We start from the raw sequence: 26,702 nt of genomic DNA on the forward strand, positions 1-26,702 counted from the left end.
GACGAGAAGAATGTTAATTGAGGAGTCTTCTGAAGAGTCTGATCCTTCTGATGGTATTGTTCAGAAGAAGAAGAAGGCTGACAAGTCCAAGAGAAAGCATGAGGAACCTACCAAGCCAGATGCTCCATCTGATGGTGACGATGATGTTCCTCCTCCACCAAAGAAGAAAAAGAAGCAAGTGAGAATAGTAGAGAAGCCTACTCGTGTGGAATCAGCTGCTGTATGTAAGATCAAGTTTTGATCTAGTAGTACAACTCTATGTTTTGATGATTACAAGTTAACCTTTTGATATGAACAATTGTGGTACTCTAACGTGTTTTTCTGAGTGTGCTATTTACAGGCTCTGACCTCAACTCAATCTCACACAAATCAGAAGCACTGTGTATAAAGGGTAACCCAAGCAACGCTTTCGCATTCACCATGTTCAGTATGAACAGTGGAAAAGCTTCAGAAGTTCTGAAGCTATACAAACTCTGATGAGGACTCAGTCGCTAGAAGCTCTGAAGATCCAGAAGTTCTGATAGCCAAGAAACAATGAAGGTTCAGATGTTCTGATGGTGTAAGAAGACTCTGAAGATCCAGAAGCTGAATAGTGGAAACTCTGAAGTCCAGAAGCAAGAAACTCTGAAGGCCATGTTCTTCCCTCTGAGTTCAGAATCAGAAGATACAATGGTCAGAGGATCTGTGCTTTCCCTCTGACTCTGATCAACCGGCTTCACAAGTTCCAATATGAAGTATTCCCCTGATCAGAAGTCTCCTAGGTTAAAAGGTCAAGTCGCTATCCAAGTACAAAAGCAAGTGTACCTTCCTGATGACCTACCTAACGTTCTCAGCCACAGCAGAAGCTGGATTTTCCAGAACTGCCCTCCAACGGTAGCATTTCCCAGGCAACGCTCAACCCTAATCCTTGGAGTATATATAGAGGCTGAAGATTGAAAGAAGCAGAATAGAAGAAGCAATACACACGCGCAAGACATATTCAAAATATTCTAAGCTTTCTTTCATCTGAAATTCATTGTGTTTACTATCAGCTTTTTAGAAGCAAATCTCTTGTAAACATTTCTTTGATAAACAGTTTGTTTAGTTCCTTTAGGAGATCAAGGTTGATCGGATCCTAGAGAAGACTAAGAGAGTGAATCTTAGTGTGAAGTAAGTCAATGTAATTGTTAGTCACTTGTAGGTTTCAAGTGCAGTTGTAACTCTTACCTGATTAGTGGATTGCCTTCATTCTAAGAAGGAAGAAATCACCTTAACGGGTGGACTGGAGTAGCTTGAGTGATTTATCAAGTGAACCAGGATAAAATCCTTGTGTGCTTTTCTATCTCTTATCTTTAGCACTTAAGTTCTCGAAAGATTTGTCAAAATCTTTAAGGTGGTAGTTTTGTACTGAAAACGTTATTCAAACCCCCCCTTTCTACCGTTTTTCATACCTTCACTGTAGTCATCAGAGTTGAGGCTCCTGCTAGAGTGACTCGGTCTGCAGTACAATCATCAAGTAAGTCTGCTGTTATAGATACTGATGATGATTTAGATTCACTTGATGCACTCCCTATTTCTGCACTTATTACTCGACCTGCTATCCCACTCACTCCTATTCCAGAGTCCCAACCAGCTGAACAAACCACTTCTCCACCCACCTCACCTAGATCTTCTTTTTTCCAACCTTCCCATGAAGAAGCTCCTCTTTGGAACATGCTTCAGACGCCAAGACCCTCTGAACCTACCTCACCCATAACCATTCAATACAACCCACAAGCCTCTGAACCCATTATTTTAGAACAATCTGAACCTGAACCCAGAACCTCTGATCACTCTGTTCCCAGAGCATCAGCTCGTCAGGTTCGCAAAACAACTGACACTGAATCCACAACTCCCTGTCCCTCTGTATCATTTCCCACAAATGTTGCTGACTCCTCACCCTCTAACAACTCTGAATCCCTTCGCAAATTTGACTAAGTTAGGAAAGAAAAGGAGTCTGCCATTCCTGAGTACTACCATACTGTACCAAGCCCAAGGAGATACTCTGGACCTAGACCAGAACGTCTAAGTGACCCAGATCATCCTATCCAAGTTGTACCTCTGAATGCAGCTGACCCTTCACCTCAACCCATCCAACCTAACCCTGTTCAACCAGAACCAGAAAACTCTATCTCTAACCACTCTTCGGTTAGATCTCCACACCCTGGGGTTGAAACATCTCAGCCTAACCTCGAGACCAACACATCAAACGTCCAAACTCTAGATGTTGGTTCCCCTCAAGGTGTTTCTGAAGCCAATAGCAATAATCACCCTACCTCTCCTGAAACCAATCTCTCCATTGTTCCCTATACCTACTTCAGACCAAAATCCCTTCTTGAGTGCATCAGTGTATTTAATCATGAAGCATCATTGTTGATTCGCAATGTACAAGGTCACACTGACCTTAGTGAGAATCCTGACTCTGTTGCTGAAGAATGGAATAGCCTGTGTGATTGGATGGTTGCTCAAGTTCCCATCAAGATGCATCATCTCACAGCTGAAAGGGATCAGAGGATTGAAGATGCTAGACAGCGTTTCAACAGGAGATTAGCTCTATGTGAACAACAGCTAAGGGTTGAGCTATTTGAAGCTATTGAAGAAGCAAGGAAGAAGAAAGAACAAGCAGAAGAAGCTGCTCGTCTTGAAGCTGAACGCATTGAAAATGCTAAATTAGAAGCTCTGAAAGAAGCTGAAAGACTACAGGTTGAAGCTGATGCTCTCAGAAGTCAAGCACTTGCACCAGTGCTTTTCACAAATGCTGCTTCACAGTCTGCTCAAGTTCCTCACTATGATCAAGCTACAACGTCTGCTCCACCTCAGTCAGACTCAAGGATTGACATCATTGAACAAAGGCTTGATTCACATGAAGTTCTCCTTCAGAGTTTGAAAGAGATGTGCATGGAACTTCTAAGGAGGACACCTAAACCCTAGCTTTAGGAACTCTTTTCTTGTTTTTATATTTCTTTATCTATATACGTAATTTCTCTTTGAATTATTTTGTTTCTCTTTTTATTTCTTTCGTTATCGTTTTTATTATGTGCTGCATAATATTTGTTCATCATCAAATTTATTTTCACTCATACACATTAACTCACAAACAAACTTTTTTATTTCATTAATAAGAGACTTCATACATTGCATTGCTACATTTAAAAGGGAGGATTTCTCCTCAACTCTCTACATTGCCTACGCATCGATGCTTTTTCAAGCTCCAGACGATGCTGCCTATGCTCTAAGAGGACTAAGCTCTGGCGCAGCTCCTGCCTTTCAGGACCCTCCGCCACCATCTCCAGTGTCGCCTCTATTGCTCTGATCTCCTCATACAGCTCCTGCTCCCTCTGGAAGCAAATTTGCATTTCTTCCACGACTCTGAGGAAGCTTCTGAGGATGTTGTCCATTTCTGGACTCAGGCTCATGCCTAGAAGCCGGTTTGTCAAGCTATAAACGCTCGGTTCTTCTGGATGGCGTACATTGATGAAGAGATCTTCATCAAAGGCTTTCTTCCTCAACTGCTCGATGCATACTATGAAGGATGCCATTGGACCTTTTAGTTCAAGAAAATGAGATGTGAAGACTGATATGGTTTAACTGCTACTTATAGGCTCAATTCAGTCTCCAAACATTAATGCTGAAGCTGTTTCTTGAGGATAAGTTATTGGTAACTGAAGCTTCTCTTTACTCCCGTGACCGGTGGTAAACGTTCTGCATATGCATTAAATCATTTCATTAATTCACTAATCTCTTTTTAATTTTTTAATTCTTTCTCCATCTTTTCGAAACTTAGACCTTCTCTAAGGGGAAGTACCTTGTATTTCAAACTAAGTTTTTCACACCCCATGCTTTTTGCTTATGACAAAAAGGGGGAGTATAACCCAGTTTTTGATGTGTAAGTTGTGTTAGTGTGATTATTTTTTTCTTTTGGAGAATCTAAGAGTTCCACCTTTATGACCATAGATGTGTCACTGGGCAAATACAAGGAATACATTTCACTTCTTCTGAAGTGATATTAGTTTGACTCTGATACCCTATTCGTGACTCTGAATACTTATGCGCTCTGATTATTCCAATTCATCTATGTCATGCGTTTTCACTCTGAACTCTTATATTTTTTAGCTCAGAATCTAGACATTACTAACGTTTTCATTAAGTCTTAGATTCAGGGGGGGCTAAGCTCAGAATCAAGCAGTGACTTGAATTCAGAATGAGCAAAATAAACCATTCGCATCAGGATAAGTCTAATTCTATTTCTCTAAACTCTGAGTGAATTCAGTTTATTGTTTAAGAATTGTTCATCAAAATACTTAGTTTTGTCATCATCAAAAAGGGGGAGATTGTAAGATTAAGTTTTGATCTAGTAGTACAACTCCATGTTTTGATGATTACAAGTTAACCTTTTAGTATGAACAATTATGGTACTCTAACGTGTTTTCTGAGTGTGCTCTTAACAGGCTCTGACCTTGACACAATCTCACACAAATCAGAAGCACTGTGCTTAAAGAGTGACCCTAGCAACGCTTTCGCAATCTCTATGTTCAGTCTGAACAGTAGAAAAGCTTCAGAAGATCTGAAGTTAACCAAGCTCTGATAAGGACTCAGCTCACTTGAAGTTCTGATGATCCAGACGTTCTGACAACCCAGACACTCTGAAGGTTCAGAAGTTCTGATGGTGTAGAAGACTCCAAGAGCCTATTAGCTAAAGAGTGAAGACTCTGAAGTCCAGAAGCAACTGGCTCTGAAGACCAAGTACTGATCCTCTGAGTTGAGAATCAGGAGGAACAACGGTCAGAAGATCCATGCTTTCCTCTGACTCTGATCAACAAGCTTCACAAGTTCCAACACGAAGCGCTCCTCTGATCAGAAGTCAAACGAGGTTAAAGGTCAAGTCACTATCCAAAGTTCAAAAGCAATTGTACTATCCTGACAACCTAACCTAACATTCTCAGCCACAGCAGAAGCGGCTAGAAGAATCTTACACGCGCAAGCTATAGTCAAACCTTCTAAGCATTCTTTCTTCATTGAATTCATTGTGTTTACTACAAGCTTTTTAGAAGCAATCTCTTTGTAAACAAGATTTCAAAAACAGTTGTTTAGTTACCTTTAGGAAATCAAGGTTGATCGGATCCTAGAGAAGACTAAGAGAGTGAGTCTTAGTGTGAGCTAAGTCAGTGTTTTGTTAGTCACTTGTAGGTTTCAAGTGCAGTTGTAACAATTATCTGATTAGTGGATTGCCTTCATTCTAAGAAGGAAGAAATCACCTTAACGGGTGGACTGGATTAGCTTGAGTGATTCATCAAGTGAACCAGGATAAAATCCTTGTGTGCTTTTCTATTCTCCTATCTTAAGAACCTTACTTGTGTCTCGAAAGATTTGCTAAAATCTTAAGGGGAAGTTTTATATCTTAAAAACGTTATTCAAACCCCACCTTTCTACCGTTTTTCATACCTTCACAGAAGACCTATTCCCCAACAAGCTCTGGTTTCTCAACCAAAGCTCTGATACCACAATGTAACGCCCCGAATTTCGGGTGTCACTTTAGTAACCTATTAAAGTAAATATGCAATATTTTCCAAACGAATGTATAAACACGAGTATTACTTATTTCTTTTCGAAGTGTATTTCCAAAACATGGCATGCATACTCCCAAATACAAAACCTAACCAATAGAAACAACTCAACAAAAACTATTATGCAATGACACCATGAATCCGACATACTCCCTACGATCTCCACATCGGGGAACCGCAGGGAAGCAATGCATCGGAACCTACCCGAAACCTCAAATATAAATTCCTAAAATCTTTATACAAGCTTAAACCAATAACGGTAAGCTCTCTAACCCAAGGCTCTAGCCTTAAACCCGACTCTACTTGTCGAGTACTCCACTGTCCTTCAAGTCCTCATCTCTACTTGCACCAAGGTTAAGCTCCTTCGAAGATTCTCCATCGCCTAATAGCGTTAAGCGCCCAAACAACAAGTAGCAAATAGAAAGGGTTAACTCCATGCAATTACCACGTAGAAAAGGGAAAAGCATGCTATTCAAATTTAAGTGCATAACATAGCACATAAGCTAGCAACTTAATCTCAATATAGACGACAATATATATCTAACAACATGAAATCAATTCATATATCAACAACGCCAACAACATGGATTTAAATCAACTATCAACAACATAGATTTAATAAATTTAAATCAGATAACAATAACCTCAACGATATAACATCAATTCAAATAACAATAACCTCAATCTAAATCATCTAATCAGATGTCAGCAACCCCAACAATATCACATCAAACCATATATCAACGACCTCAACAATATAACATCAAACCAGATATCAAAACTTCATCAATATAACGTCAAATCAGATATCGACAATCCTCAACAATATCAATCAAACAATAACGTCTCGCAAGACGGGACAGTCCTGTGAAAATATCCACTCCACTGTCACTAAGTAACGCCTCGGAAGACGGGATAGTCATGTGAAAATATCCACTCCACTACCACTTGATAACGTCTCGAAAGACGGGACAGACATGTGAAAACATCCACTCCACTGCCACTTGATAACGTCTCGAAAGACGGGACGATCACGTGGGACAATATCCACGACATCGTCACTTCAAAACTCCATAACATTCCGATAAATAAGCTATCAATATAGAATTAAAGAAGATATAAACATAGTCAACAATATATAATTAAAGCAGATATAAACATAATCAACCATATATAATCAAAGCAGATATAAACATAATCAACAATATATAATTAAAGCAGATATAAACATAATCAACAATATATAACTAAAGCAGATAATAACATAATTAAAATGTTAGTGTCCTATAATGCGACTATATGCTTCTACCAATATGGATCGATCAGCAACGTCTCGCAAGACGGGACAATCACGTGGGACAAACCCACCTCATCGCCACTTATTGTGCCACACAAGGCGGAACAACCGGGTGAACACAATCACCTGACCGCCGCATATACGTCACACAAGACAGGACAATCGGGTGGACACAACCACCGCGTTGCCGCTTATCGCCACACAAGACAGGACAACCAGGTGAACACAATCACCTGACCGCCACTTAATAACGCCACGAAGGCCACACAGTACGCCACACAGTACAATCCAACAACGCATATGCACAAACATATATATCAACAATTTCAAATCCAATAATCAAGGCAGAGTAACCCTATGTTACTCTTAATATCCACAAGCATACGTCAACTCAATTCCATATCAGCACAAACACATCAAGCTCTATTGAGCGATGAATCAATAATTCAGTGTTGGAAAGCATAACCCTGTCATATCAACTAGAAAGCAGTAATGACAGAAACCAGTAAACGGCCGAAGCCTCTCAAAAAACGGAGACACACGTCTTAATAAGTTCACTCGGCTGAAGCCTCAAGAAAACATTTGGCACAAGCCTTAAAAAACATTCAACATAAGCAAGCATACAACATTGCAAAACATGTCAATATTTCAATTAATAGCCAATCAAATTAAACACCTTCATCTCAAACGCATGCAGTGCGATAAAAGCATGCAAGACTCAAAGACGCGCTAAAACTGAGTTACCCTTACCTTAGCCAATTTTTTTCCTAAACGGTGACTTCATTTCGATCACATCTTTGTTTTCCCGTGTCGTCTTGCTTCCTTTTATTATTTGGCTTCGTCGCCAAGCGCTCCCGTTATTCGTACCCTTCATAAGTACACTTAACGAAATCACTAACTAAGTTAACCTACTAACTCAAGGTCTTAACTACGACTTTAGACAATTGACCCGAAGCACACGCAATTTAAACGACTCTTTCTCAGTCAACAGTTACAACAAAATAATAGAGTACATATCTCTTTTGAAATTTAAACCATTTTGTAAAGCAAATCGCAACTCCTCCCTAATCAACTGTTAAACTTCAATTTTCACAATAACAATGAAAATATTTATTTTTCTTTAAAACTTGCTTACTCGAGGCTAAAACATATACAAGAGTTGAAGGCTTACGAAAATAAAGTTTCGGAAACTGGTCGGCGAAGGGTCGTTAGAGAAAGTTGCGGCTCACGGGGTTGACGGAGGGATTGTCGCCGGAGACACAAAGGAAGGTTGTTCCTTCACCCTTTCGCGGCCAGGAACTCAACGGCGCTGTCTGTTTCCCCAAAGAGTCGACGGTTTGCCCAGAAAGTTCATCCGAAGGTCGACGGTGGTCGTCGGGGTCGTCGAATAAAATGACCCAAATATGAAATTGAAAATAGTGGTTTGCCCTCCTCACGGCAAGGATCGTAGCAGTATCCTCCGTTTTTCCATCGGTCGCCGGAGTTGACCGGAAAGAGCTCCCGAAGGCGGCAGTGGCGGAACGACGATCCGGAAAATGGGTTTTGTTGTGGACGTCGAAGGCCGAAGATGACGATGTCGGCGGCGTCGTTGGTTCCGTTTCACGTTGTCTTCGTTGCTTCCATGGAGATGGTTGTGGTGCTTTTGGCCATGGAGAAAGAAGCTTGTGGTGATGGCTGGTGCTTTGTTTTGGGTGGAGAAAAATGATCCATGGTGGTGGTTCCTTGGAGAAAAGAAGAAGAAGCTTTGTGATGGCTTCTTTGTGGCTTGTGCGTGAAGGAGAAGGAGGGACGGTGGAGGCTGGATTCCTCATGGTTGTTGCGGTCATGAGGAGGAGGCGTGGTGGTCTCGTGGTGGCTGTTTGACAGCGGCTGTTAGTGGCTCGCCGGTGACCAAGTACTCACAAAGTGTCCACTCTGCTCATGGAGCTCACAATCAGATCCAAGGCAATAGAAACTTGGAGGTTGTGGTGGTTTGTTGAGAAGAAATAAGGAAGGTGAAGAAGATGAAGTAAGGCATGGTGTTGGTGGCTTTCACGGTGGTGGTGTTGGTTGCAAGAAGGAGAAGCTTACATGGTGGTGAGGCTTGTCTCATGGAGAAGAAGGTGCTGCCAAGAGGGAAAATGAATGAGACGAAGAAGAAAAGGAATGGTTGCTGGTGGTTCACGTTGGAAAAGAAAAGAATTAGAGAGAATAATGAAAGGGAAGTTTGCTGGAATGAAGAAAAAGAAGATTGGAATGAAGAGAGGGAGAGATAAGACCGGATTGGTGGAGGGATAAGGATGGATAGATATTTTATAAAGATATTTTGAGAAGATATTTTGTAAACCGGTACAGATTTGTTTAGATATAGGAGGATTTAACTCTAACTCATAGAGTTAAGATAAAAATATAAGAGTGATATATTATTATATCAAAAATTATGAGGAACTCTACGAAATGATAAAATATAAATTTGAATCACTTTGAGCAAAATAAAATGATCTATGAACCAAGAAATGAGTAGAAACTGAGCTAAAGAATAATTGTGAGACAATTAGAGCAAATATGACGTCGTCATATTATGCGTATAAGCTAAGTATAAATTATAAGAAAATGACAATAGTACTTATCATCATTTGAGAGAAAAGACAATTGTCAGATAGTTCACGGAGCGTTGAATTGAATTTATTGAATAAAACAAAAGTTATGGCTTATTAAAAATAAGAAGACTAATGATATTATTTATATTTTCAATGAAACTATAGAAAATAAAATATCTTGAAATTAATTATCATTTAAATGACTTCCTTGATTCATAAATAAAATCGAGTCAGTAAAATAACTTAAAAATAATAGATTATAAACACTCAATTAATTAATATAATGAAATTAAATAAATAAACTAGTTATTTATTTCGGGGTCTTACACTTCACATATATAGGCTTAGGCCTTATCTTTTATTCTTTCTCTTTGCTTAATTCTTGCAAACAAGTGCAGTTATTTGAATCTCAGACACTGCTGACATTCCCTCTTAAAACAAGTATCCAATATAGAAATTCTTGGTGCTTGTGCATACTTAATTTTTGGACATGATCATCACAAGAGTTTTTCAATATTGCAGTATAAAGTGGCATAAGAAGGAACAAGTATATTACAGGGCTAGCAATGAAATCAGGAGAGAGGTCTACTAATCCCAATTACTACTACCATTACTGCAAGCTATGCTACTACTACAAGTAATTTTCTGAAATTACTGCAGTAAGTTATAAACACAATTTCGTAGAAAGCGAGCCTTTCATATTCACTTCAAGAAAAGTTTGTTTAATAGGCTGGTGGTGGTTTTATGCAGGTTGTTTCAGATAAGACACTAGTTAGACAATTGCAAAAGGAAGTTGCTCGAATTGAAGGGGAGTTACGATTACGAAGCCCTGAACCTTCATCACAGTCATGTTTAAGGTCATTGCAAGTGTGCACTCAAGCTAAACATGCATAATTGATGAAAGGATATTTAATGAAGAGATTTTCCTCCACTAACTACTATCAAATCCCTTCAAGACTCAATTGTAGTATAGTATCGGGTTTTGTCGTCTCCACAGGGATTGTGTTGCTACGTATTAATCTTACTAGCTAGATGTTGGATGAATGAATTAAATAGTAAAATGTGGGTTTATTTAAATAAAGGAAAAACTATAATTAAAGCGATAAAAGAAGTTTCACGGAGGCAAACAAAGAAGAAAATGTATTTGGAAAATGAGTTCACTTGATTTACAACTTATTCTCAACAAATATACTTTTATAAGATGAAGTTAACAGTTAAGATGCCGATAAGAGCTATTCACCCACTAATTTCTTAGCTAAGCGAATCTACCCATTAAGAACCTAGCCTTAATCTCTTAAGCCCTGGTGATCATAAAAGGAGCATTATAGCACATACCTACTCGATAAGACATTCACAAGCTCTGTTCCTAACCTAAGAAGTTCATGTCCTAGTGGATAGAATCTCTGACTGTCACTCAAGAAATCCTAATAGTTCCTACTAGATAATCCTATCCTATAGAGGTGAGTATCCCGACTTGTCACTCGGTATAGATCTCTTTTCCAACTCATGATATTCATACCTAAGAGTTAATGTCTCCTATTGTCACCTAGAAAACCTAAACCCTACCTAAGACATGTCTTTCTTAAGATGACTGATGCAAGAGTGGTTTCTCTCATTAACTAAATTCACACCAACTTCTCAATTGTCATGCAAATCCTAAAAAGCATCATATTGGCAAAAGATACATGAACGCGCAAAGAGAATCAATAACCTAAGACATAGGAATTTTTCCCCTTTCTATGAACTAAGCTACATTAACTCATATCAATTTCTCAATCTATTTACGGATTAATATAAACCCTTAAAATTATCAATCGACCAATAGAAGTATTAAGCATAGAGAAAAACGCCAAAGAATGAAAATTCATACTTATAATTGCATAATAGTATATTGAATAAGAGACAAATCAAGTTCTATCATCTCAAATATTAAAAGAGAGTTAACACAAAAATAGGAAAAGAGAAAAGCAAAACTCAAAATAGAACGGAACCATGGACATCCGGAGAAGCTGTCACCTCCTCCATGGCCCTTACACCGGCCCTCAAGGGCTTAGCCTTCCTCTTCACCAAGAAATTGTCTCCAAGTCTCCCAAAATTATTTATTAGGTTTTGGAGAAAAGAAAGATGAAAAAGATCCTCAAAAAATAGGTTAAAAACTGATTTTATAGTGATTTTCGTGTTCTGTGCGTTTTTGTCCTATCTGATACAGAAAATGATATGGCGTAGTCTGGCACACCGTAACATGGTGCACCCGCGTGCATCTGGTGCATTTTCTTCCGCATCTGCCACGTGTCGCGATCCCGCCGCAGTTGCATGGTAAGCTCGTGCACTTGCGCATCGCATGATTCCAGCCTCCAGAATTCTATTTTAATTCCGAATTTTCTCTATCTTCTCCTAAAATAAAGCAAATAAAAATAGATAAGAAATAAAAATAAGATAACACCTTAAAATAAAATTATCTAATCCTAAATTAAAGTAAATAAATCCTAATAATAATTAAATAGAATATAAAGCTAATTTAAATCCTAATAAAATCTAGAAAAATAATATAAAATGTAGAAAAATACTAAAACTAAATAAAAATATTAAAATGCATGAAATAAGCCTAAAGTGTCCTAAAATGACTAAAATATCTTAAATAATATATCAAAATGCATGCAAATAAACTAGGAAAATAGCCTTAAATCTCGGGTCATCAATAACCGAATTGAAATACAAGGTTAAATGAAGAACTCATGCATATAGATAGGATTTAGAAAACTAAAGCTTCATAGAATCTCATAAACCCAAAACATAAAAGAAAACTAGTCACTCATGGCTAGAGAATCCATACAAGAAATGTTAAAGAACCTGAGAAAAATTACAAGTTGGAAGCCTCTCACAAGCCCCAAGGTCCTCCTCAGCTTCTAAACTTGATCCAAAATGAGTAAAATGTCTAAGTGTTTCAAAGAAAATGGTCAAAACCTTATTTATAGGCAAAATAAACGAGTCTGGAAGCTCAGGCACCAATTCAGCACGCCTGAGCGCCAATTCAAGCTGAAAATGTGCCCTCTTGAAGGAAGGCGCCAATTGAGCATGCCTAGACGCCAATTCCAAAAACCCTGGAAAAATCAATTGGAGCCTAGGCGCCCCAAGCTCACTGGAAAACCTTTTTATCTTCCTTTTTAAGCCTCCCTTCAATTACCAAAGCTTCTTGACCTTCTTTCTCCTTCAGTTTCAGACCTGAAAACTTAACCACAAATCCAACGAAATATCTAGGAGCTCCAAGAGCCTATTAGCCAAGAGAACCCTCAAATAAAATAGAAAAGTTATGCAAGTCCTAAACTTACTTAAAATGCAAGAAAGGTCCCAATAAAACTACAAAATTACTAAAACAAAGTAAAAACACAATGAAAGATAAAAATGCATGAGAATGCATGAAGATCGATGTTGATAAGGGTCAGCTCATTCTCAGAGTTGGTGAGGACAAGGTAAGATTTTCGGTTTTCAATCCTAATTTGCAAACTAACATTAATGATGGTTTTGTTTGTGATATGATCAAAAGCTTGTCCAGGTCTTCAAAGGAGACCCCCAAGGTAAGTGAAAAAGACGTTGAGCTTAATAAAGCTCTCATCAAGCTTGTTAGTGAAAACAAGTATGGGGGGTCTAAAGATAAGAATTTCCAAGCCCACACGACCCGATTCACTCAAGCTAGTCACCTTGTAAATATGGAAGGTGTGACTAGTGATGAGCTCATGATTAAGCTCTTCCCTCACTCCTTGAAAGGGGGGCAAGGATTTGGTACGATGGTTTAGATGATACCCTCTCTTGGGAGGAGTTGTTCCAAAGGTTTTGTGCAAGGTTCCTACCTTGCACATGTGGAAGGAAGATTGATGGTAAGAAATTTCCTCCCTAACACCAAAGGAAGGAGATTCCACCTAGGACTATAACTTAGGGCTGCTTGGGAGACAACCCAAGTCTTGTTTTATTTTGCTTGTTTGTTTGTTGCATTTTACAGGGAATGAGAGCATGAATCCTGGTGTAGGAGGTGTATCTAAGGCCTCCATGGTAACTTGTAAAGGAGGTCGACTCTTTCCCTTAGTTTAGCCCATGCATTGTTACATATTTTTCTTTTGTAGTTTTTATTTTTCTTTTGATCATGCATTGTTTTATTAGAGTCGTTTTTGGGTCTTTACTTCCCTATACTCACATGCTTTTGCCCGGAGTTATGCTCTCTAACATGTTGCTAGTTTTGAAAATGTTTTTGTGAATACTTGTGTTGTCTTTTGGGGATGAGTGATTGCATGCTTTGGGGAAGAGAGGAGGAGACTTCGGTCTTCCGAGTGTTTCTTGAGGATAGAGTTGGTGTGAGTCCATAAGGGTCCATCTTTGACCCTTCACCATAAAATTTCTCTTGAGGATCCTGACTCACTTGTACTTCTTGGTTCCGTGTTGATCTCACTCTTTGCATGCTCTTTGATACTTGCACTATTCTTGAGACTTGTAGGTTTTTGAGCTTCAGAGTTGTTGGTTTGAACATTTGTCCCTAGTTGTCCCTTTTGAGCCTATTGAAGATTTCTTTGTTAGCTAAATGATTGGGATGGATGATAGGTTGGATCTTCGGGAGTGTTGGTCCTTGCAAAGTTTTGGAGCTGAATTAAAGTTGAAATTGTCTCTTGCCCCAAGTGAAAAAGAAAAAGAAAGAGAAAAAAGAACTCCTGATCAAAGTTGGAGTGTCAAAAAAAGAGAAAAGAAGAAGAAAAGAAACTTGAAAAAGGGGTCAAGAGACTTGTGCTAATGATGTTTGATGTTGAAGCTCCGGGGTTACTAATTTGACCACACTCAATGTGCTTTAAAGCCTTAGTTTTCTTTAGGGACCAACCACCTTGTACATCACCAAGCCAACATTACAACCCTTGTGAAGTCTCTTCGAATTTGTGCATGTTTGATCTTTGTTGCTCTTGAGTGAATGATACCCAGAACCTATGAATTTGCTTGTGTGCTCAGTGCACTAAATATATATCTCATCCTAGGATTTTAGATCTATATGCTTCTCATGATGGACTCTACACTCTTCTTTGTCTAAAAGTTGCATGAAGTAGTTTGTTGTGTCTTTTTTTTGGAACCAGCTGTAGTTGCTTTATCCCCCGGTTTTGTGATAAGTATTCCTTGTTGAGCACTTGTGTTGGGAGCATTTCTTGCGCTTGAGGGCAAGCGAGTGTTCTTTACGCTCGAGGGCGAGCTGTCGTTGAGTATAGTGGTGTGATGACCCTATTTTAGTAGTGTTTTTAGGGTCATTTCCAAGTTTGTTTCGAGTCTTTTTGTTGAGTCTCATGTAGTGTTTCATGCATTCTCATGCATTTTTATCTTTATTTGTGTTTTTACTTTGCTTTGGTAATTTTGTAGTTTTATAGGGACTTTTCTTGCATTTTAAGTAAGTTTAGGTCTTGCATGATTTTCTTATGTTATTTGAGGGTCCTCTTTGCTAATGAGCTCTTTGAGCTTCTGGATATTTTCCTTGGCTTGTTGGTTTTGTTTTCAGATCAGAAACTGAAGGAGAAGGAAGGCCAAGAAGCATGGAATTGAAGGAGGGGTTAAAGAGGCTTGAAGAGGAGTTACAAAGAAGCTAAAAAGTCTTTCCAGCGAGCTTGGAGCGCTTAGGCGCTGGGAATTGGCGCCTATCCGCTAGTTATATTTTTTGAGCATTCTGGAATTGGCGCTGGGAACCTTCCAGAGAGCATGTTTTCAGTTGGAATTGGCGCTCTGAATTGGCGCCTGAGCGCCCAGACTCGCCTGTTTTGCCTATAAATTGGTTTTTAGACATTTCTCTTGGAACCTTTTGTCATTTTATCATATTTTCATAAGTTAGAAGAGAGGGTTTGAGTTCTAGAGCTTGAGGAGCTTTCTTTAAGTCCTATGTTCTAGGTTTCATCTCTATTTTCTTGTATGGATCTCATAGCCATGCTTGGCTAAATCCCTTTTGCTTTGGGTTCTTTGTAAGACTTATGATGTTTTAATCTTAATTCCTATTTCTATTCATGAATCCTCTAAGTAAACCCTTGAATTCCATATCCATGCTTTATGTTCCAAGTTAGAACATGTGCTAGCTTTATGCTTTTCTATAATAGAACGGAAATTTGTTATAGATTAGGGACTTGTTGTGGGATTACCTCTTCTATGCTTGCTACTAGGAATAGAGGAAGGGTTGGGGTTTGTTGGCCTGAATTGCATGCTTAATGCCTTTAGCAAATGTTTAGGTTATCAAGGAATTGTGCCTATCTTTTGGCTTGAGAGGATTGTCTATGCGAGGCATCGATAGATGATTGATTAGGCTAGAACATCAAGGAGAAACTCAGAGTTTTGTGGATAGAATAGGTTGATTAGAACTGAATTAGTCAAGCAAGAACCCAATGCATGCTCACCATTGTCCTCACACACTTATATTTCAATTGCTTGTTAATTAATCACCAAAACAATCAACCTTTAAAACTGAATTTTACTCGCTTTCCTACCGTGAACTCGAGGCTTAAACTGAATTCTCATACCAATTCCCTGTGGTTCGATAAATTAAAACCGGGTAGATTCTGTACACTTGCAAATTGTCTCATTTTTCAGACATGAGACAATTAGAAATTTGATGTTGACAACTTGTCCTTTTCCCTTGTTGGTCAGCGTGCCTTTAGCAAAAGCAACATAGTCTTCATGTAATCTCTTTTGAATGAAAGTCAATTGGTTGCAATCTGACTTTGTCTTAAGCGCCCAATATTTGTCTTCAATTTTTCTGCCTGATGAGTTGACATTGTACGACCAGAACAAATGTGTCTTGACTTGAGTTAGTTTGCTTGCCAAATAGTCTTGTGAATTCTGAAGCTTTTCCTTTTTGTGATCATTGAACGTTGAAGCATTTCGTGCAAATTGAATTTCTCCTAAAATTCAAATGATTTAAGAAGCTTAGTTGACAATAGAAGTGCTTCTATAAAAATTATTATGATCAAAATAAGATTTAAAAACGTTATGATGCGTTTGAACTTAACAATCTCCCCCTTTTTGTAATGACAATTTTTAATAAAAGGATAGAGGGTAGTTGAAAACGGTTTCTAAAGAAAGCATAAACTTCCATTACACAATTAGACAATTTCTAAGTTTTACTCCCCCTAAGTAAAACAACCCTGTTTGAATAAAAAAGTCAGAACAAAGGTTTTAAGTTTTAAGTTCTAAAAACTTAACGATCTCTCTATACTTTTTCTATGTTCTCCCCCTTTAGCATTATTAAAAAGCGTGCAGTAAATTTACCAAAAGCGGGATCAGAGCATATACTATCATGTTAGCATATAAGAACATGTTAAACAATGCAGCAAAATGTATAGCAACTTAGGTGCAATTGTTAAACAGACATAAAAACTTAAACTGTTTAAATAAGGATGGAGAGAGAATGTGGCCATTAGCCAAAACGGTTGAGCAACTGCTCAATCTTGGAAGAGAGGTTCATGAAGAGTTGATTCATTTGATCTATGTGGTTGTCAAATTCCTCTCTGCTGACAAATTGATTTGCCAGAGGTTGTTCTTGATTCATTGCATCATCATTTACTTCTCGATCTCCTTCTTCTTCATCATCTTCAACGTTCTCTGCGGGGGTCTTGGACTGTTCATCAACAGGTTCATTCTCTGACGGAAGTTCAACGAAGTATTCACCATCTTCATGAAGTGGTGATTTTCCCTTAATGATTTGGAACTTCTCAAGACAGAGTATCGACTCCGGTATATCAGTAGGCATGAGCATATACACCCAATTGCCCAAGAGGACAATCAGGGCAGTCAGTTGATTAAGCAAGGAAAACGGTGCAGTTCCCACATAGCCTTCGGTGGCGCATAGTTTCCATACATCCCAGTCAGGAACTCTGCTGGCTTGAAGAGTGTACACATAGCCCACATTAGATGGTTTTCTCCATGACACAGAAACTTGGTGATCTGGAGCTCTTTCAATATGCTTGGTCAGACGGTTCTAAAAGTCTTTGAAACATACTTTGGAGGCTTTGGCAGTGCGTCTACGTTTGATAGCAGAGGACACAAGCGTCTGGAGACACCTCTTTCGCACTTGTGAAAGGTAAAGAATGGTGCCAAACCTTGTCGACTTTGAAGAGCTTGATTCTGGAGTTGTTTGAAGGGGTTCCTTTTCAGAGGTTTGTGCAGTATGCACAAATAGTGATGTTTGTGAAATGGGGATTGTAGTGATTGTAGGTGTTTGTGGCGAAGTGGTATTGGTGTTGTTGTTGTTGGTGGTGATCATGTCATCATCAGGTCTTTCCTCATCAGAGGATTCAAATGAACGTACGGGGATGAATTGAGGAGAGTTGTGAACAGTGGGTTCTACAACTTGTGGTTCAGTCATGTTGGTGTTTGGAGAATTTGGTCTGGAAGGTTCAGTGGTGTTTGGTATTGGTGAAAAGTGAGCGTGGTGTGATGGTGTTTCAAGGGCTTGTTGTTCAAAGTTCTCATTGAATAAATAATTCACAAAGTCTTGTTGGGAAAATTCATATGGTACCTCTTGATATGGCAGAGCGGATCCTAGAGTGTTGGCCAGCTTGGTGTGATACGCAATGTCTTCATCACCCAGAGTCTCATCATGTTCATCTACTAGAATCTTTCTCTTTTTGTAACGAGGCTGGGTAGCCCTTTCAGCAGGTTCTTCTTCAAATTGCTTACTTAAGCGTTTAAGCTTTTTGGGTTCTGCTGGCTTGGTTGCTGGGGAACCTTTGCCAGAGCGAGTTCTCGAAGCAATAGGATGAGACGGAGGCGGAAATTGTAACACCCCACTTTCCGTTATTAGGTTATTGATTATTTTATTTTAATTATTATTATGATATATGGTAATTAAGTGATTTTATTAGATAATTAAGTGATTAAATTAAATAAGGTTTTCGGGTTTTAGTGTGAGTAGTTGGGAGTGGAGCCCACTAGTACTACTAGTTTAGGGTTAGGAGTGAAATAGATAGAAAGAAAGAAAGAAAACAAGGATTAGCAGAGGAGCAGAAAGAAGAACACGTGAAACAGAGAAGGAGAGGAGAAAAGTGGAGAAAACCTAGAGTTGATCTACAAAAGGTAAGGGTTTGAATTCATATTTTATGGATTGATATGGTAGTGGTAGTGATAGAAAGCATGATTTAGGAACCCTAGGATGCAGAATTTTCTAAACTGAAAGTAGACTATTTGAATTTAGGGCTATGGATTGGGGGTGGAAGAGAGGTGTGCATGGCACGTGCATGATGGAGAGAGCGGCGCGGTGGGTGCGCATGAGGGTAAGGGAGGCGCGCGGTGGGCGCGCGTGGGGGAGAGGGTGGCGCGCGGTGGCTCGCAGCCCATGGAGGTCGCGCGCGCACATGGCGCGCGACGTAGGTAGATGGTGCGCTCGGCGCAGGGAGCTGGCGTGTTTTGGGGGAAAAATCCAGTTTTTTTTAAATAGTTGCAGAATCTGGTTGCTTATGAACTATGCCTAATTTACATCTATTTTTAATATTCATTATAAGTTGTTGTTTCTAAATTGATGTTATGTGTTAAGTTGCTAAGTTACTGTGATTGCAAGTTGTGTAATTGATTACATGTAAGTGTGTGTTTTGTGCAACTGGAGATGAATATGCTAGAATAATTAGGACTTGGAGATGGTCTAAATATGCATATGTTAGTTGAGTTTTCCACAATACACTGCATAGTTGTCAAGAAGCAATGTTTTCTAGTTCTCGTGGAGGCTAGTGACTTGTTCCAAAATTGGAGATGGTTTTGAAAGCTTAGAGGACGAGCTTTATTGGAGGTTATCAGTCTGGAGTGGACGCGGTGATACCGCTAATGATAATACTTTGGTACCAAATGCATTTGCACGGGTCTCACTGGAGTCATATGTGTTATTGTAAAATTTCTATGTTAGGCCTTAGGGAGCTGTTGATGCTAATTAATGATAATTGTGATATTTTTGGAGCAATTTGATGTTGTGGTAATCGGAGACAATTATATTTGTTTTATTTAAGCTGTTAATTATGCAGTACTATCATATCTGTGAAGTAGAATGATTATATTAAATTACACAATTTATTATTTGTTAGTAAGGTGTGAAGCAGTTGTGGAACATACAAAAGCTTTTACATTACTTATTATTATGCTTATCCATATGATATGAGTTCTCACCCTTCTGTTGCAATGATGTTCTATGCAACATCACTCAGTTATCGAGGATAGTGGAGCTTCTCGCAAGGGTTAGTCGGAGGAGCTAGTCTTTTATAAGTGGTTTAGTTATGGGAGTCATACTCTGTTATGTAACACAGGGAAACGTTTAGTATTTTACCTAGAAGTTAAGAGTTATTTCCTGTACTCTCTTTATTTATTTTTGGATTATGTTAAATTTTGGAGTTGAAATAAATCCGCTAGGTTATGCATATGATGTTGAGACATCAAAGTCGAAAAATTATATCTAAATTATGAGCATGGCAGTGGTTTTGATTTATGTTTCTGGATAATAAATGTGATACCCTCTGTGTTATGCATTTTACTCTCATTTATGCTATAATATTTACGCTGGGTTTAGAGGGTGTTACAGCAATGGTACTCCACTCTTGGTGATTCGAATGGACCATTCTTTGACATCTTCATCCAACCTTTCATCACAGTGAGTAAAGAACCAAAAGGGAGAAACACTTGGCTCTTTTCCAGGAACTTTATCAAGTAGTTCCAGATCAGATGAGCCGGGTTGATCTTCACCCTATTGAAAATCTTGTACAATGCATACCTTCATGAGCATTTACATGAATTTTGGCTTCGACCTTTGGTTGAACAATCTTGCTGATCACAACATTGTTGAACTTGACTTCATCTTTGATGTTGCTCACCTCCACAGACAATGGGTCTTCAGGATTTTTCCAAATGCACTTCCAGTCGTACAATCTGGAATTCTAGATGGAAGAGTATCTTTCACCTTCATCAAGTCTCACACGGAGAGCTTATACAACATCAGCCAGCGTCATAGTGATGATCTTGTTATTTTCTTTTAAACGTGAGAGCATGCATCACATACATAAACGTGACATAGTTTTTTTTTTTTTTTTGAAATTAAAAGTGACATAGTTATGGCCACCTAAGAATAATATAAAATAAAATTTCCTATTATTCTAATCTCATAGAATCTTCATAGAATCCCCAAGAGGTTCTCCAAAATCTCCAAGGCCTTCTTCTCCATGTATTGAAAATTACATAAGTGTATAGACAAGAAACCTCGTTTTACATACGAGGGGAGAAAGATGAGAGAAAGAAGTAAATGAGATAAAAGAGACAACGCACAGCACGCAAGCTGTATTTTAATATAAAATTCTATGGCCATAACCATTCACCAAGCAATACGATTTGTTTAAAAGTTTCGTTTTAAATAAAATTAATTAATTAAGCGCGTACGCAAAATCACACTACGCAGATTAGCACAGATTTCCGTCTAGAAAATTTGAACAAGATCTAAGACTTGAATGCATTTATGTTATGAATAAGATCTACGATTTGAATGAGATACTGATTCCCAGGAAATGGAGGAGAGTCACACGGACATAATTAAGTACCAAACATTTCCTTAACCAGAATTCAACATATCTCAACCAAATCACAACCATTATAGTTATGATATCTGTTACTCAAAATAAAATGAATCAAATCACAATCATTATAGTTATGATATCTCTTATTCAAATTAAATAACTGGATCACATCCAATCTTTCCTTAAATGCATGAATCATTCATGCACCAAGAATGACAGCTAGGGTTTAACTCTTAAACCCTAATTTTGTGCCCCCAAACATGAACTCTTCATGTACTGCATAACAACAACCTAAAGATCTGTTCTATCCAAGAACATAGAGATGAGGTATGGTACCTAGAGTGAAAGGATCGTGATGCGAGAATCTAGAGAGAGTTTAGACCGTAACCGCTTAGAGAGAGAGAGTAACTGAATTTCAAGCTTTCATTTCTCCAATGAGCTAAGAGTCCTTTACAATTGGTAACCGCCCCCTATTTATAGGCGTGGGGTTGGGCCTAGTGCCCTTAACCGTCCTTAGTGGGCCAGTTGGGCCTCTCGAGGAGGCCCAAACTCTCTGGCTCACTCACCGCCCTGAGACAAGCGCCTCTGGGCGAGGGCCCCTGGGTCTCGCCAAGTCCACAAGACACCGAGCTCGAAGCATGAGAGTTAAGAGTGTCTTAATAATCAAAACTAACCAACGCCAAAGCCTAGTGATCAAGAATGATTGCCAACATGGCATAGTAAGTAAAGCTAAAGCTAATTTCTGATTCCCTTCCCGAGCCCCTCCAAGTCCATAAGTCCACGGATAGGCTTGTGGCGACGGTGCTTGGTCCTCTCGCCCAGTCGCAGCTGTGTCCGCCGTGAATCGCGGTTGCCTGATGCGTGTAGGCCACTTGTAATGTACTGAAGAAGTGCAAAGGCCAGCAAATCTGCAGAATCCCAACTGCTGCCCTCGAAACGTCCCCTCAAATCATGATAAAGCCTGCTAATTCAAATTTCAAACCAATCGGTTCCAGCCGTTGTAACTCTCATTTAATGCGCCGCTCCCACTCCCCAAAATCCACATTACTTTTCAAAAGTAATCATTTCCTTTTGTCAAAACGGGACACGACCTCCCACAATTTCCACAATCCTCCACACGTGGCCACGATCCCAACCGTTACTCCCCTTAATCTCTTCATTCGCCACTTTTGAAATCCTCCTATTCTACAAAAGAGCGAACAACCTTGCACCCTCTCCTACCCTTGTTCTTACTTTGCCTTTAGCGAAAATGACTTCCCAACGCCGCTCTAAGAAATCTTCCCGCTCCCAGAGCTCCGCCCCTGCATCTCCGCCCCCGCTCGCCCTACCCCCTGGAGGACTTCCCCTAGGTGACGAGGACATCGAAGCCTTTTGGCTCCGGGTGTTTGCCACTATTCCAGAGCCCACAGACCAGACTCCCACCCAGGAGGCGGTTTGTCAGCCTTCCGAGCAGACCTCTGACGACTCCGTCATCGAAACGGCTCGCCAAGCCGGCGGGCTCTGCTAGGAGAAACTTCTTAAGGACGTTCTTGTCACCGGGAAGTTCCCCAGCGACTGCCGGCCTTGGCAGCACCGTACAGTTGATCATGGGGTGAAGAGACCCCATTTCTTCTATGCTTACGAGTATTTGTTCCTCGACCTGGGAATCAAGCTACCATTTTCTCATTTTCTTCGACAAGTTATGGGGGAGATAAACGTGGCTCCGTGCCAACTTCACCAAAACGCCTGGGCCTTCGCCCGGTGCTTCGAGATACTGTGCTGTGCTGTCGGTATCGAGCCGAAGGTTGCACACTTCTTCTACCTCTATGCCGTGGAGCCAAAGTCCTTGAAAACCCCGAGGTGGGTTTCGCTGAAATACCGCACGGGCCGACAGCGCCTTCATCCCTACAAGAGCAACGTCAAGATGGGGCCCGGGCGCCGGTACTTCCGCATTGTAGTGCACCCGACGTATCCTGAAGCCTTTACCCTTCGGGACGGGACCGCCCAATTCCCTTTCTACTGGACCAAAGCCCCCCGCCTCGTTCCGCCGCCGTTGGACGCGTCGCTGAGTGATGAAGATAAAGCCATCCTTAGCTTTCTTGCCAGCCTTCCTGTCCTTGAATCGTCTCAACTGCTTGAAGTTGCCCGCAAGAACACCCTCGGTTCATTCCTAGGTTAGATTGTCCTCCTTTGCTGCAACATTATACACTCCCCGTGGGGTTTATCACTTGCTCATATGTTTTTCTTGCTTTTTCTCAGGGGAAATAAAGTGTACCAAGGCTGAATTGGAGCGCACTCATACTGCTAAGGTGATCAAATTTTCCCCACTTTCAACACTAATGGGGGTAAAAGAAGGCGTGCTACCGGGGATGCCACCGCTCAGGCATCCGCCCCTCTTCCCAGGAAGCGGGTCAAAACGTCCCTTGGGCCAGCGTTCGGGACCACAAGCGACATTGCCCTCCCCGAGGCCGGCGAGGCAACACCAGGCACTGTCGCTACTGAATCCGGCGAGCCAGCACCAGGTGTCGTCGTACCTCCTAAGGCTGGCGAGGCAACACCAAGCGTTGCCGCTCCTGAATCCGGCGAGCCAGCACTAGGTGTCGCCGTCCTCCCTGAGTCTGGTGGGGTTATTGACGATGCTGCACACTCCTCCCCTTCAAAGAAATCCCTTAAATCCATAAAGGCTGAGACCAACGAGGGTGGGGGGAGCAGAGCCGCGCTCCCCTCGTTGGAGAACAAGAAGAGAAAGAAGACCAAGAAAAATAAAACCGGCGAGACAGCCATTCCTCACCAGAGGCCGGTTGGCGAGGATGTGCCAAACCCTGAAGACGGGGTAGGGACTCTGATTCCCCCTAAGGACGCTTTCGACAGCCAGGGTGCAGCCGAGGAGTCCGTTCCTATCGCCCTCCAACAAAACCACCCAACTAAAGGTATGAAAAAACGGTAGAAAGGGGGGGTTTGAATAACGTTTTCAAGATAAAACTTCCACCTTAAAGATTTAGACAAATCTTTCGAGAACTTAAGTGCTAAGAATAAGAGATAGAAAAGCACACAAGGATTTTTATCCTGGTTCACTTGATAAATCACTCAAGCTACTCCAGTCCACCCGTTAAGGTGATTTCTTCCTTCTTAGAATGAAGGCAATCCACTAATCAGGTAAAGTGTTACAACTGCACTTGAAACCTACAAGTGACTAACAATTACACTGAGTTAGCTCACACTAAGATTCACTCTCTTAGTCTTCTCTAGGATCCGATCAACCTTGATCTCCTAAAGGAACTAAACAAACTGTTTATCAAAGAAATGTTTACAAGAGATTTGCTTCTAAAAAGCTAATAGTAAACACAATGAATTTCAGATGAAAGAAAGCTTAGAAGGATTTGAATATTTCTTGCGCGTGTGTGAATGCTTCTAGCCGCTTCTTTCAGTCTTCAGCCTCTTATATACTCCAAGGATTAGGGTTGAACGTTGCATGGGAAATGCTACCGTTGGAGGGCAGTTCTGGAAATTCCAGCTTCTGCTGTGGCTGAGAACGTTAGGTAGGTCGTCAGGATGGTACAGTTGCTTTTGTACTTGGATAGTGACTTGACCTTTAAACCTAGGAGACTTCTGATCATGGGAATGCTTCATGTTGGAACTTGTGAAGCCGGTTGATCAGAGTCAGAGGGAAAGCACAGATCCTCTGATCGTTGTATCTTCTGATTCTGAACTCAGAGGGAAGTACATGGTCTTCAGAGTTTCTTGCTTCTGGACTTCAGAGTTTCCACTATTCAGCTTCTGTATCTTCAGAGTCTTCTATACCATCAGAACATCTGAGCCTTTAGTGTTTCTTGGTTATCAGAACTTCTGGATCTTCAGTGCTTCTAGTGACTGAGTCCATATCCGAGTTTGTGTAGCTTCAGAACTTCTGAAGCTTTTCCACTGTTCATATTGAACATGGTCAATGCGAAAGCGTTTCTTGGGTCACTCTTTATACACAGTGCTTCTGATTTGTGTGAGATTGAGTTGAGGTCAGAGCCTGTAAATAGCACACTTAGAAAAACACGTTAGAGTACCATAATTGTTCATATCAAAAGGTTAACTTGTAATCATCAAAACATAGAATTGTACTACTAGATCAAAACTTGATCTTACAATCTCCCCCTTTTTGATGATGACAAAACTAAGATTTTTGATGAACAATTCTTAAACATTAAACTGAATTCACTCAGAGTTTAGAGATATAGAATAAGACTTATCCTGATGTGAATAGTTTATCTTGCTCATTCTGAATTCAAGTCACTGCTTAATTCTGAGCTTAGCTCCCCCTGAATCTAATACTTGATGAAAACGTTAGAAAAGTCTAGATTCTGAGCTAAATAATATAAGAGTTGAGAGTGAAAAACTTATGACATAGATGAAATAGAGTAATCAGAGCGCATAAGTAATCAGAGTCAACGGACAAGGTATCAGAGTTTTGGGTATCAGAGTCAAACTAAAATCACTTCAGAGGAAGTGAAATGTATTCCTTGTATTTGCCCAGTGACACATCTATGGTCATAAAGGTGGAACTCTTAAATTCTCCAAAAGAAAAAAATAAATCACACTAACACATCTTACACATCAAAAACTGGGTTGTACTCCCCCTTTTTGTCATAAGCAAATAGCTTGGGGTGTGAAAAACTTAGCTTGAAGTACAAGGTACTCCCCCTTAGAGAAGGTCTAAGTTTGAAGAGAATTAAAACGATGCATGAATCAGAGTTAGGCGAAATAAATAGAAGAGTTAATGCACAAGAAGAACGTTTACCACCGGCCAAGTGAGTAAAGAAGAGGGTCAGTTACCAAGAACTTAACCTCGAGAAACTGTAGGAGCATTAACTTTCAGAGAGAAAGTGAAGCCTATATAAAGCAATGGAGAAAGGGGTAAGCTTCACAACTCGAGCACTTTCAACAAAGGAAATATGGCATCATACATGGTAGCACTAGAAGAGCTGAGAAAGAAAGCCTTTGAGGAGGACTTGTTCCTCAACATTAGGCATCCAGAGGGTACAACAACCATCTCAGAGCTAACACGGACACTGCTGGAGGAGGACCTGCGTCCAGAGTTGAAGAAAGACTTGAGGGGATTCCTTGCCTTCGTGGAGGAAGTGCAAGAACTCAGCCAGCTTGAACTAAAGCTGCTGGAAGAAAAGGAAATTGTAGAGAAGAAGCTCAAGACTTCAGAAGAAATTCTGGAGAGGGATGAGCAGATTGTCAATCTCAACAACATCCAGTATTCACTGGATCGTCTGGAGAAGGAGAGGTCAGAGCAGCGCCAGGAGTGTAGAAGGATGAGGAGAGATCCTCCATTCTAGGATTTTAGGAAAAAGAAAAAAATGTATGATGTAAACGTAGTTTATTATGAATAAAGAAAATTTTGCAAACATAATGTCAGATATATATATATGCATAGATAATCACAATCGAGCAAAGTAAAGTAATTAAAAAGAAAGAAACAGAAGTTAACGAAATAAAACAAAGTTAAAGAAAAAATAAAAGCGAAGAGATCCTAAAGCTAGGGTTTATCAGATCGACGCAGAAGTTCCATCATCATTTGCTTCATTTCGATCAGCATAGACTCATGAGTATTAAGACGTTGTTCCATGGTGTCGAGTCTGGACGAGCTTGAATGAGTAGAGCTGGAAGGAACATTCTGAGCAGCTTGATCAGCAGGAGTGGAAGCAGAAGCAACCGGAGTAAA

Source organism: Lotus japonicus, chromosome 2 (assembly GCF_012489685.1).
Source record: "Lotus japonicus ecotype B-129 chromosome 2, LjGifu_v1.2".
In the NCBI taxonomy this organism is placed as follows: Eukaryota; Viridiplantae; Streptophyta; class Magnoliopsida; order Fabales; family Fabaceae; genus Lotus; species Lotus japonicus.